The 13,971-nt window shown below is 43.7% G+C and overlaps 1 non-coding gene across 1 annotated transcript; it reads right to left on the reverse strand.

Moving 5' to 3' along the window:
• Window positions 1-12,976: 12,976 nt before the first annotated feature.
• On the reverse strand, window positions 12,977-13,083 carry LOC127772416 (small nucleolar RNA R71). The gene has a single exon (XR_008017404.1). It is a non-coding gene; the product is annotated as a small nucleolar RNA R71 (small nucleolar RNA).
• Between the last annotated feature and the right edge of the window lie 888 nt (window positions 13,084-13,971).

A 13,971-nucleotide genomic window follows, 5' to 3' on the forward strand; every position in this document is an offset into this window, starting at 1 on the left:
TCTGAATCAGAACATATGTAAACTCTATGCACCAGAAACACATCTCTATCATTATATTTGCCAAAGATATGAAATATAGCATTAGTTGGACATGGCAACACAGACGTAGCAAATAATTTCTCCTTCAAATTATCGAGCTCACAAAAATCATGAAACAGTACACCACGCAAAGTATTTAAAGAAGATAGCAATTCACGTTCCTCTACTTCATTAGCAATGTGAACAACATGCTTAAAATCAGCACACAAAGAAACACTAGAAATAGCATGTTCATTCACCGGTTGTGGCATGGATATAAGTGAAGCATTATCACACAACTCTTATTTATCACAAGGAATAGCAAGTAAATCAACTTGTGACAAAGGAATCTCAGCAGTTGGTTCCACTAATGGTTGCTCTAATATAGCATGAAAAGTGGACATGTGTAGCTCACCTTGAGTATACTCACCTTCATTTAACTCAACACCATTTAATTTACCTTGCAAACTATCTTCAGAGATCGCGGGTGCTTCATGCTTCTCCTCTTTCTTCTCAGTGACATCATTCTCCTCCTTTTGTTGAATGTTCTGAACTCCCTGCAAAACGTTAGTAACAGGAGACACAAAAGATTTCTCCTGGCATGTTTGCACAACATCATTGCATAAGGATATAGGAGATTCAGAAGCAGGAGATAAATCACATTATTCATGCTTCCTCACATTTGATATGATCTGACTCTCAATGCTACGAGCAAGCATGAATAGGTGTCCAATATGATTATATGTCACATTAGCAAGCAAAACCTGAATTTTAGAATTAAGCCCCTTGAAAAATTTGCGCATTGTGTTTTCATTGCACTCTTTTAGATCACTATAGATGACACAAACTTTAAATTCATGGATGTACTCCATAATAGTTTTGTCACCTTGATTCAGATGTTCGAATTTCTCACAAAGAGTACATTTGTAATAAGAACTCACAGAACACTTTCTCATCATGTTTTTGCATTCATCCCAAGTTTCAGGTTTGTTACTAACTTAAGTCCACCAAAATAATGCAGAAGAGGTAAACTTATTACTACCAGCCTTAATCATTTGAGCATCAAAAAAATCATATATGTCAAATTCATTGTCTACTGCTAGTTGCCAACAAATATATGCAACAGAATCATACTTACCATCCTAAAATGGTAACTTAGATTCAACTCGCGCAAAATTATAGTCATGTACCTCGTATGCATCACGTGGAGACGTCGTCATATCTTGTAGACGGTGAAGAAGCCGATGTTGAGCATGACCGTCTCGTATCCCCTTTTGCAATCCTGCCATGGTTAGTAGCAAACGAAAAACACACACAAGAATATGCACGCTCCTATCAACTACTAGGTAGTGGCAGCTCAAATATCACACACATTTAAGCTTTTTACCAGGCTCTTACAAGTTCTTACCGAAGCAAGCGGAATAGTGACATACATTGACTCAACCAAGCACCCCAATGGAGTTTGGATGTATCAAGCCTTGGCAAACACTTGCTGTACGGCTGCAATCAGATCCGTGGAGCTCTAGGTAGGCTTAAATATGTATCAAAGGGATAGCAAATGCTCAAATTAGAGAATGCAAAGTTGAATAATGGTTCAAAGTCAAGTACCGTGCTGGTCCTAGGCTAGAACGTACTAGAGTCGCGAGCCTAGACACAAACGATACCACAAGATAGCACTAGAAACAACTCAAGCACACTCTGATATGTGAAAGCAAACTCAAAGATACAACTGATTTTTCTCTTTTCTTTCTTTTTTTCTATCTTTTTTTTACTTTCTTTTCTCTTTTTTTCCTTTCTATTTTTTGGGTGCGGCTTTTGTTTTCTCTCTTTTTTTAGCAACTTTTTGCCTTTTTTTCCTTTTTTATATAACAAAAACTAACTCAAGGACCTCAATGTAAGGTCATAGGGACTCAAATGTAAATATTAAAAATAACAAGGACTCAACAGCAAAAGTGCAAACCCTGAAATTAAAATTATACAAAAACGGAATGTACTCATCCCAAAGGTAAAATGGAATGTACTCGTTCCAAAGGTTCCGTTTTTGCCAACGGATCACCAATCCGACACTTGAAAAATTTTCACCAAGCTATGTGGGAAGACATGGTATGGATCTAAATCGAGAGAAAAAAAGAGGGAGGGAGTCGGACTCGCCTCCTCTCGGTGGTGCTGGTGCGGCACTATTGGAGTGCAGATTTGGTGAGAGAAAAAGAGAAACTGATATTCAATCAATCTTATCTACTATTTCTTTCCAGATATAACTTCCATACTTCCAAAAACCGATTTGGTAACTTTCTTCCTCCTCTCTTGCGCACAACAGAACAGCACACACGGCACAACCTCGGGATAGGGACAACCACACTGCAGAAACCCTATATTCAACTCAATAACACCAAAACCGATCGACAGAAACTTCTGAAAACTACAAAAATAGAACCGTGGCAATGAGCCAATTCCGTTTTCGTAGGTCCCGACAACAACAGAGCACACGATGATAGTGGTACTAAGCGTGACCAGAACTCAAAACTCTAAACGCACTAGACGCTACGACCAGCAACACGACGAGACGATGCAAGACGACGAGACCAACAACACGACGAGACAATGCAACACAACATTCAACAAAGCAAAAACTGAATAGAACAAAGCAATGGCACAAAGATGGCTAGGTACAGGATGCAATTTTTTTGTGCCTATTTTCTGGTAATAGGTAGATAAAAACTCACCGAGCAACGAAAGCTCTGATACCACCTGATGAACCCTGAGCTCTACTCGAGACACTAAAGGCTGTTGTTGGCCCGATCTTTCCTTGAGTTAGTGATAACTACGACTTGGGAGAAACGTTGACGACCCAACTACAACCGTACTAGATGTTGTTGTGTTGCGCCTTTGCGATCGATACACCTCCCCGTGGGTTGTTGATCTTGCCGGTGCAAATCAACCCTATTCCTGCAACCAAATCAAAGAAACAAACAAGAACAATATAAAAGCAATCTAAATTGCAAATAGGAACTGAGTACAAATGATAAGTTGGGGTTCTGTAACGAGCAAACCAGCGATCTAACCGATCACGGGATTACACGGAAAAGTAGTGAAGCTAAACTTTTATCTAAACAAAACCCAAGAAACTCTAAAGGGGTACCTAACTATTTATAAAGGTGTGAGGATGACCAAGTGGACCCTAGGGTCGTGCTCCTCCTGGTTGGGGTGCACCCCGCATGGGCCCCACTTGGGCCGGGGTCCCAAACGAAGTTACAAGCCCAAAGGCCCATGACAGGTGATGCAGCATCTTGTTTTTGTGTTTGCGGCCAAACGAGATGGAATCTGGTTATGAGGCTGGATCCTTTGGAAAGAGGACTACGAGAGCTTTCCATCAAGTACTCATGGGCTGAAAACGGAGGTCGTATGCAGATTCGGTAGCCGTTTAAAGTCAGCAGTGTAGCAGGTTGCCGAATCGGATTCCAGCACTTGGAGGACTTGAACTTGATATCTTGTTGTTCATCCATGATGTGAGCAACGGATGTTTCCGTAGTTGCCATTGTCACGTCAGAAGGGGGAAGCCAATCTGCTGTGAAGGAAGAGGATCTAGCCGATGAGAACTTACCTTAGCATACTCGGCTGATGGCGTGATAGACGGGTTGGCGGAGGTCGACATCGCCGCGGGCGGAAATCTGGCCGGAGAGGGAATCGCGTTGCGCACCGAGGGGATTGCCGGAGAGAGGGAGGACAGAGTTTGCTTCGATGGTGAAAATGGAGGAAACGGTGTGAGATTTCTCGGGGATAACGGTTAGTATTTAAAGCACTATGTAACGGTCGGAAAACGACAAGTGCGAATTTCTCTCGGAGTCGATGTATGGTAAATCCGAAACATTATCCAATATTCCGGGCTTGGGGGGCATGTGTTAACGACCAAATTTGATAATCCAAGGATCGGAGATGAAGAAGAAATCGAGATGGAGTTCGAGATAAGATCTTCCCAGAAACAGAGTAAGGATCGGCTGGAGTCCGAATCGGCTGTGACCAGGATCGGCAGAGTCCGAGTTGGACTGGGTTAGCCGATTGAGCCGAATCCAACAATATGACACGGCATACGTTGTCGGGTTAGGTTGATGTACTTCGTGATAACTGCCATGCATGGATAGAGTCATGAGAAGGCAATTGTATCTATTAATTAGGATATTTTATGTAATTTCCTTTGAGATATGTTTGGCCAAAAGTCTGTCGCAAAGACTTACGGTATTTTAGAGTTTGTTAGAGATAAGAGTCGTGTCTGATATGGACATATTTTGTAATCTCGGGTATAAATAGACCCCGAGCCGCATGTAATAAAAAACACACGTTCAATACAATCTCGGCGCATCGCCACCCTTTTACTTTCGTTTTGTTTCGACGAATTCTTACTTTCGGGTTGAGCTGCATCGGTTTCGATCTTCAACAAGAGGTAAAACTTGTTATGGCGGCTTGCGTTCTTGGGATTAGTGCTTCCATCTTCATGATACTCTAATCTTGTTTATGTAATTTGTCAAATTATCATATATCTTATATAATCTCCTGCAATATCGCCATCTAACTTACAATTGGCTAACATCTGTCAATAGAAGGCAGCCGATTAGGTTAAATACCGATGTTGACTTAGATTATATAGGATATCTACCACTCTATGAAACATCCAACGGCTTGATTGTCTAGCTATTATCCTTCTTTTCATACCTATAGCATCATCAGTTGAGTTTGACCTTATAAGTCGTGATTAGAATCTCAATCTCTAGCCTGCTTTTGGTTGCTGATTAGGGTAGCATCGGGGTTTCAGTCGATCTTACCTGATTTAACTACATTTATCTTATATGCTTAATTGACATGTTAAATCTGTCCTTTATGTTGAGATTTTGTCGCATTTAAGTATATTAGGCTTTCGTTTGGTATATTCTACTTGCTTTAATATCTTAGTGTAAAGTGGAATCGGAGTATTAGCCGATACATGCTAGATCTGTCTGATCGGCTATGCTGTGAACATAAATAGTCTCATTATTAGTATATATTTTGATCTAAGTGATTTATACTGTCTCGGCATGGCGACCAATCTATTCCAATCACTTGATTTAAGTATATATCGATATAAGGATTATATATTGTTAATATCTACAGCCGATCGAGTAGATTTAGTTCTTTCTTACTTATTAATGATTGCCGATCGATGCATATATGACATTGGTTCAAAGATAAATGATATGTCATCGGTGACTAGCCGATCGGCTATCGTTTAGGGATTTAACTGCGGTTTCTTTGTCTTTGTTTCTTCTTGATTGCAGGATCAAATCAACTGGCACGCTCACACACCCAAACGCAAGTTTTGGACCTACAATGGAGTTAAGTAGATCTCCCAGGCCTCGTGTTTTTACATCAACACCAGGAACCAGCAGATCTCCCAGGAAGATGCCAGTAAAACCATCCATACCAGCCAAGAAGCTAGAGCAATCGGCTCAAAAGAAGCCGCCATCCGTACCAAAGCCAAGGAAGGTGTGGAGGAAGAAGCCAAAGATGCCCACTCCATCACCTCCGGAGACGGGTGGAAAATCCACGAACTGAATCAGAAGGACGTATAGTCTTGCACGTCGGACTTTAAATGACGTGATCTTCACCAACAGGTAAATTGGTATGTACATGCATTTTTGCTTCCGACAATTTGAATTTTTGCAGCATCACATGTTTGAATTTCAAAATTGCATTTAGGATTTTTGAATTCTAAGGAAATTCTTCAAATGAATTTTTTTAGAGCAAACCAAAATAAAATTTTCAACGAAAATTCACTGTGCCACGACCACACTGACCGTTGGAATCCAACGGCCGAAAGTGGGGCCGGTTAGGCCCACCAAGGGTTCGGCCGAACCCACTGGTTTGGCCGAACCGGCCAGGCAACGGTTACCTGCCACTTTTGGCAGGGTAACGGCTAGAGGGTCCCACATGTCATTTCTAACCGTTGTGGGTACCCTATAAAAGCCAGCCGGCCGAGAGAGGGAATTCCACCCCATTTCAACATACTTTCATTCCCTCTCCAAAGTTTGCTCTCAAGTTCATTCAAGCTTTGATAATTTCCCTCAAATTCAAATATTTAGTTGCATATAGACAAGTTGCTTTGGTGAAACTAACCGGCGGGTGAAACTCTTGTCATTTCTAACCCCCGCCGAGTTAGTCCGTGCTTGCTCCATTGTGCAGAATGAGGAGGCGATTGTCTCGTCTGCTCAAGGGGTCCGGCTCTTCATCAAGTCATCATGATGAGTTTGGTACTCGTTCATCAGCTGATGTCTCGATGGAGGACGCAGAAGCACCGCGACGACTCCTGAACGACACCGACCTCGACCTTGTCAGCGATCGGGAAAGACAAGCCTACTACATGCTTAGCGACTAGGAGTATGCTCACACGCGAGAATACTCTCCGGAGCTGCTGAAAAAGATAGGTATGGATGTTGAATTTTGTTTTATTTGGAAAGCGGTTGGTTGGCAGAGATTTGCTGTGGTAGATGAGCCCGTTCTCGTTTGCTTACTTTGCAATTTTTGTGCACTTTGAATGAAATAGAAGATGAAATTTCCTTTCGCTTTTTCCATAAGGAGTACACACTTACATGGAAAGGCTTAAGTACACTTCTTGGTTTTCACGATTCCTGTAGAATCGATTTCCAGAAAGGAATTTCGGGGTTCGAGAAAAATAGGTTTTGGGAAGACATTTCTGGTGCTCCAATTTGCAAGAAACCTAGGACGAATGATATCCATAATCCTACACTTAGGTTCATGCACAAATGGATTGCTATGACTCTGTTTCCTAGAGGCAATCTGAGACCCATTAGTGGGCGATGAATCGATTATCATGTTTGCCATGGTTAGAAAGATCAAAATTGCTCCTCTGAAATGTATGATAAGGCAATGGTTAGAAAGTATAAAGTTCTTTGCTCCTGTTGGGTGCACTTCTCTGATTACTCGGATAGCAAAAGGGCTAGGGCTTGTAAGCGACCAAATTGCTTTCATCTCAGCCGCTCGTCCGTGTATTGATGAGACATATCTAGTGCAAGGCATATTCTAAAACATGGAGTAGACGGATCTTTGATTTACTTTTTCCCCAGTTGTACGAATGAAATCTCGTTGCCAAATGCGAGGTATCATTTGTACAACTGCCATGAGCTAACCATTCCCCTGCAGACCATAGAAGAATCTCGTGCAGGTGGAGCATACAAGGAGACGCGCAACATGACAAGGAACGAACGAGAGAGTTCATCATCCTCAACACCCGCACAGATGTATGAGGCAAGTTGGGCACCAACTGGGGATGCACCTGGACGGACCCAAGCGGGGGAGATTTAGTACAACCTTGATGTGCAGACGGGGGAGATCCAGTACAACCTCACGGAACACATAGTGCAAACGCAAGAATGGCAACAATCTGCTGATGCTTAGTTCGCCAACTTCAACAACATGATGTAGCAACAGCACGATGACTTCAAGCGTACTTCCGTTTTTAGGGGTTCAATCCTTATCAAGGACCCTGAGCGAAAGCCAAGCTTGGGGGGAGAGTCTCCCCCCACTGAGGTAACTTGTATCACATTGCATACTTCCCTTTCCAATTGCATATTTGCTTTCCAATTGCATTCTATAAACTTGAAAACAACATAAAAATTTGCAAAATAGAAAATACCAAAAAGATAGAATAGGTTTGAGTCATGCTAGGTAAGACAAGCTAGTTCTCTTTGTTGAAATGATGAATAGTTGCTCTGTTTTATATCTCTTATATATGGGTTCATAGGTAAGTGCTCTCTCAAAGGCTAAATATGAGTAGCCAACAATTATCCTGGAACCTGAGGTAAATGAGTTGCACTTGCGGATTTAAGTCTAACTTGTTGGGAGATAAGAGATAGTAAATATGAGTTGCTATGATCCTGATAATTGTTTGACTTGAACTCTGGATGTTTTGTTTTTCAAAATGATAAAATTGAGAGTTCCTCATTTGATATAAATTCCTACAAAAGCCAAAAATGTGCCATCATGATTAAACCATACACATTTGGGTTGCTTGTCATTTCATTGAACTTTGTCAAATTCTTGTGACTTGTATAGGTACTCCTTATGCTCTATGATCAAGATCATACACCCACATATATGCACATGCTAAACTCCTACACTGGGAGCTAAGCAATATTCCATTCCATTCCCATTTTACCACCAAAATAAATTCTCGATGCTTTCATGTGCTTTCTTCTCCTAAAGAGAAAAAGTCCTTTTGAAAAAAAAAAGATGAGGGAAAGGCATGGTTATGAAAAGAAAAAAAAAATAAAGTTATGCTCCATCAAGCATGAGCATGATGTTGAAGAAAAATGTAGCCATGCCCTCTCCTAATCAATAAAAAAAGGATTTTTGAGAGAAGAAAGTAAGCACAAAAGAGAAGCATTTTTCTTTCCTCATATACCACCTTCATCATACACCACATATACATTTTTCACGATCTTGATCTTGAGTATGTTTAGTCATTTGCTTTAGTCTAAGTTTTTGCCTTAGTAATATAATGTGAATGCAAGTATGCCATGATTGATCCATACCGAGCTCAACATATCAACCCTTAGAGTAGGAATTAAAAAGGGAACATTTGGTGAGGAATTCAAATTGATACACTTGGAGAGACTGAGTGAATCATTTGAGGAACTTGGCTTTCTTTTACAAAATCATTTGAAAACTTTTGGAATAAGAGTTGAATGAAGATTGGGAGATTGGTGCTCTAATTGCTGTTCTGTCTTTCAACTACCCAAAGCAAGGAAAAGCCACCGTGCCAAAGATTATTTAATCTGAGAGACTACATATACCTTGCACCTGTATCTTTGAGATATGTAGCGTAGTAACAACTCCTGATCAACAACCAAGTCTTTGTTTCCATTCATCCTTCACTCGGGACGGGCAAAGGTTCAAGCTTGGGGGGTTTTGTTGACGGTCGTTATTGATCAGTTTCGACCGTCAATATTACTAAAATAGAGGAGAACTAGTGATGCTTGCAATGCATATATCTGTTAGAATAATAATATTCCACTAGTATTAGGTATACTAACCTTTTGTAGAGAATGACACTAAAGTGGAGGAGAATCGACATCAACACAAATGATAAATCAATCGGATGGTGTCGAGAATTAGACTTATGCATGAATTAGGCCAAAATTCACAAGTCTACGAAGTGAAGCAACGAAGGAGGCCACCTGCCGATTTTGGGCCAGGTTGGGCCGGTCCCTGGTTCGGTACCTAAAATTTGGAAACCACAGCCGCCGTCATCGACGATAATTAATTTAATCAACTGTCGCCTTGATCAAATTAATCTGCCCTGGTTCAATTGACCCACCGACTAAACTTGCACAGTCACCAGCTGGACAAAAACCAACCTTTTTTTTAATTACTCCAAAAACCGGTTCATTTTTTTTCTTTTTTCCGGTCAAAGAAACCAAGTCAACCGTGCGGTCAAAAGACCGGCACAGATCGAGCCGATCCCCTTTTTTCCTTCAGCTTCCACACTCCTCCTCTCTACGCACGCGTCCCTCCCAATGCCCCGCCACCACACACAGACTCTTCATGCCGCCACCTCGTGCCTGCTAGTCACGCCGTTGCCTTGCGCCGCCAGCCCCGCAAGGAACCGTTGACTGCCACGCTGCCCGCCTCGGAAACGCCTGCGGGCGCCGAACCGCCGCTCCGCCTGCCTCGGGAACAGCTGCCTCGCGCACTGGGAGCGCCTCCACCAAAGGCCGATGCCGATTCCTCGCCGGAAACTGCCGCCTCCGCCGCCACAAGCTCCTACGAACCCCGACAGACATTGAACCTCCAGTGGGTAGTGAAATATAACGTGAAACCGTGCTGAGCTCCCAAGTAGTGGGAGGGGAAAGTGATCTCTGACCGCGTGCCTGTTGAAGAATGAGCCGGCGACTCATAGGCAGTGGCTTGGTTAAGGGAACGGAACCCACCGGAGCTGTAGCGAAAGCGAGTCTTCATAGGGCGATTGTCACTGCTTATGGACCCGAACCTGGGTGATCTATACATGACCTGGATGAAGCTTGGATGAAACTAAGCAAAGGTCCGAACCGACTGATGTTGAAGAATCAGCGGATGAGTTGTGGTTAGGGGTGAAATGCCACTCGAACCCCGCCGAGCACCACACCGCCGCGCGCCGCATGCAAGGACACGCCCCTGCCGCTCGTGATCTCTCCACCCAAACCACCTCAACCTCTGCGAAAATCAGGTATGAATCTCACCCTCTACTAGGTGATTTGATCCGATTGCTTTGTGTCGCAATCCCATGGTCCTCTGCTGCTTTTATTTTGGGAAAAATTGAGTCCGATTCAAGAACGAATCGTTGTCCTCGTCCGATTCCCCTTCCGTGCTCGAATAGGTATCCCCTCGATCTGTCTCTCTATTGTGGTATGCATCCAAGTTGGAAATGAGACCATATCTGACTCCTTCCATGTCACAACCTCTCCAGATTGAGTCCTAAGCAATCCCGGTTAAAAAAAAAAACCGAACTTCCTGCTACTCGGGCTCTAGTCACGTTCCATGGTCCTAGCTTCGACACCAACACGTGCACACCGCCATCTCTCGTGACCTCCTCAGCCTCCACGCACCCGTACGATCTCTAGCGCAGCCACCAGCATCCAGCTCAACCTCGCCAGCGACGAACACCGCCAGTCAGTTGCATCCAATGCATATTGATGTGCTAACACGATTGAATAGAGCATTGACGGTCTGAATTGACTGCCCCTCTCCTGATTCTGCCACTTGTCGTATGTATGTCGCCACAATAGCAATCCGTCACGCACCACCTTGTCAGCACCTCAAAAACAACTCGTAGAAACCACCCACTTCGACTTCCAATTGAACGCCATCAATCTAGTCATGAGCCGAAGCCGACAATTCGCATGCCGTCTTCCCAGCCACCGAACAACCCGAGCGCTACGTCTAGCTGTCTCCCTGTCGAACGCGGCTCATCAAAAGGCCCGGGCCACCCCGCCTAGAGTGTTCGAATCCGCTGATCGAGAACGCCGAACCAACTTGTGAATTACTTGTGAATTTATGTGTACCTACGGGCTACACCGTTGCGAGGAGTTCATCGTTTTCAAACCAAAGGGAAGTTGGCACCGCAGTTTGTGGGACCTTATAAGATTGTGAGTCGGAGGGGAGTTGACGGTCGTTATCGATCAGTTTCGACCGTCAATATTACCAAAATAGAGGAGAACTAGTGATGCTTGCAATGCATATCTGTTAGAATAATAAACTTCCACTAGTATTAGGTATACTAACCTCTTGCAGGGAATGACACTAAAGTGGAGAAGAATCGACATCAACTCAGCCGATAAATCAATCGGACGATGTCGAGAATTAGACTTATGAATGAATGGGCCAAGGACGCAGAATTGACATGATGAATTAGGCCAAAATTCACAAGTCTACGAAGTGAAGCAGCGGAGGAAGCCGCTAGCCAAAATTGGGCAGGATTGAGCCGACCCCAGGTTCGGCCGAACCAGGGGGTTCAGCCAAACCCTCCCTCCTCAGCGCCATCCGATCCAGGGCTTCGCCTGGATAGTGTGGATTAGCCCCCAATGACGGTTGGAGGGTATTACCGACCATTCCAACCGTCACAACCATCATTGGGAGGCTATATAAGGAGTTTTCATCCTCACTACACTCACACACCTCAAGCAATAGCTCTCTCATTTCTCTCAAGTTTAGTTTAGTAGTATCTAGCTGGTGGAATAGGAATAGAGTAGAAATCAGGAGTCCGGAAGCCTTCGGAAGAGTTCAGGTATGGCTCTAGTAGCTTCTCTCTTCTCTTTTGTAAGCTTTGTACTTTTATTAGAATACTCTTCTTTATACATTTATGGTATTGAAATATTTTCCGAGTATATTTAGCCCCGGTTGTATGGTCATGACGAGCTGTCGTAAGGAACTCGGCAGTCAGTGGTTGCTTCTCGAAGTACCAGGAGGGCATCGGGAGGGTATTAGCTAGTATATTAGTTAACTAGAATGTATGTATACTATGTATAATAGAAGTATAGGAATAGATTTTCTTTCTCTTTTCTATCCACTTAGCTTAGATGATTTATTATGAGAATGACTAGTTCATGCTTGTGTGTCACTCTACCCATGGATTATCTTAACCCCTGTTTAGAATATGATTATCACAAGTAATATGATTATCACAAGCTCTCTCTACATAATCTTCCCACGGGATAAAATAAATATGATACCCTTGGAATACTCTCGGGTGAAATGCTACAATGGTACATCCGTGCGCTTGCGGATGAACTCTTTAACCATAATATACCAGGAGTATTTCTGCGTCATTGCTGGGAATTATATTTCTAGTAATGTCGTTAAGAAATACCAACAAGCATTTCTGGCTAACCTTGGTTATTTTCACTTTTGTTGTGGAAACAAGGTAGTGTATGACTGGTTTCAACCTGCCGAAAAACTTCAAAGAAAATCCAGAAGCCTTCTTCTGGAGCGTCAGGCCGCGAGTCGTTGCTCCGTAGAAAACTCTACCGACAGAAAAACCAGCAGTACCGGTGCCACTGAACTTCAAGACTATGGCTAGCAAGACTCTTCGTGAGTTCGCTGCTCCCTCTGCTGACAATGTGGCCATTGGGCCGCAGGTCAACATAGGAGACGTGGATTTGGACTTAAGTCCTGCCTTATCACAATGGCGCAGGCTAACCCGTTCTGTGGCAAGCCTAATGAGGATGCCAATGCTCATCTGCAACAGTTCTTGGACAACTGTAGCACGTATACCATCAAGGGCGTCAGTCCCGACGCCGTCAGGCTGCGATTGTTTCCATTCTCCCTCCTCGAGAGAGCAAAGCAGTGGTTCTATGCCAACCGTGCTGCTGTCAACACCTGGGACAAATGCTCTACGGCATTCCTCTCAAAATTCTTCCCGATGGGAAAAAGCAATGCCCTTTGTGGACGAATTTCAAGTTTCCAGCAAACAAAGGACGAGTCCATTCCCGAAGCATCGGAACGACTGCAAGAGTACGTAGCCGCCTGTCCTCATCATGGGATGGACGACTGGCTGATCCTGCAGAACTTCTATAATGGACTCACCCCAATGTGTCACGATCACCTGGACGTGGCAGCTGGTGGAGCCTTCTTCTCTAAAACAGTCCAAGGAGCCGTTGAACTAATAGAGAAGATGGTCTCCTACATGGGTTGGAGCGAGTAACGACTCTAGACCCATCAACAAGGCATGCACACCATCAAGGAGACAGAATTACTTGCTGCCAAGGCCTTGGACGACCACGAGAAAAGACCACAAGGCACCGTCAAGGCCTTGGACTCTCACGTCACATGTGAGGTCTGTGGCGGCACGGGTCACCCTAGGAATGACTGCACAGAAACCCGTGAGGAGGCAATATATATGGGCAACAACAACAACAAGTATCATCCACAAGGAGGTCAGGGGTGGAACCAAACACGCCCATATTATCAAGGAGGAAACAATAACGGTAACTTCTCTAACCAGCCCTCCTTGAAGGATCTCGTTTTTGCGCAAGCCAAAACTACTGATTCGCTAAGCAAAAAGCTTGCTGCCAATGACAAGATCCTAGAGAACATAAATGTTAAGTTACATGGCTTTGCTTTTACTTTTCAAAACTAGCTGAGCTTCAATAAAATGATAGAAACCCAGCTAGCTCAGTTAGCATCTTTAGTCCCTGCAAATGAAACTGGGAGGAGTCCGGGGCAACCCGACTCCTCTGTTGAAAATGTTAAGGCGATCACGACGAGGGGAGGTAAGTCCACTCGTGATCCGCCATATCCTAACCCTGTAGGAACTAATGGGTTATCAAAGGAAGCACCATCTAATCATTCGGCTGACAAGGAGGTTCAACCAGAAAAGACCGTGCCACAGGAGTACTGCGACACACAGTTGCTGCCATTTCCTGAACGGAT

Source organism: Oryza glaberrima, chromosome 4, assembly GCF_000147395.1.
Source record: "Oryza glaberrima chromosome 4, OglaRS2, whole genome shotgun sequence".
Lineage (NCBI taxonomy): Eukaryota > Viridiplantae > Streptophyta > Magnoliopsida > Poales > Poaceae > Oryza > Oryza glaberrima.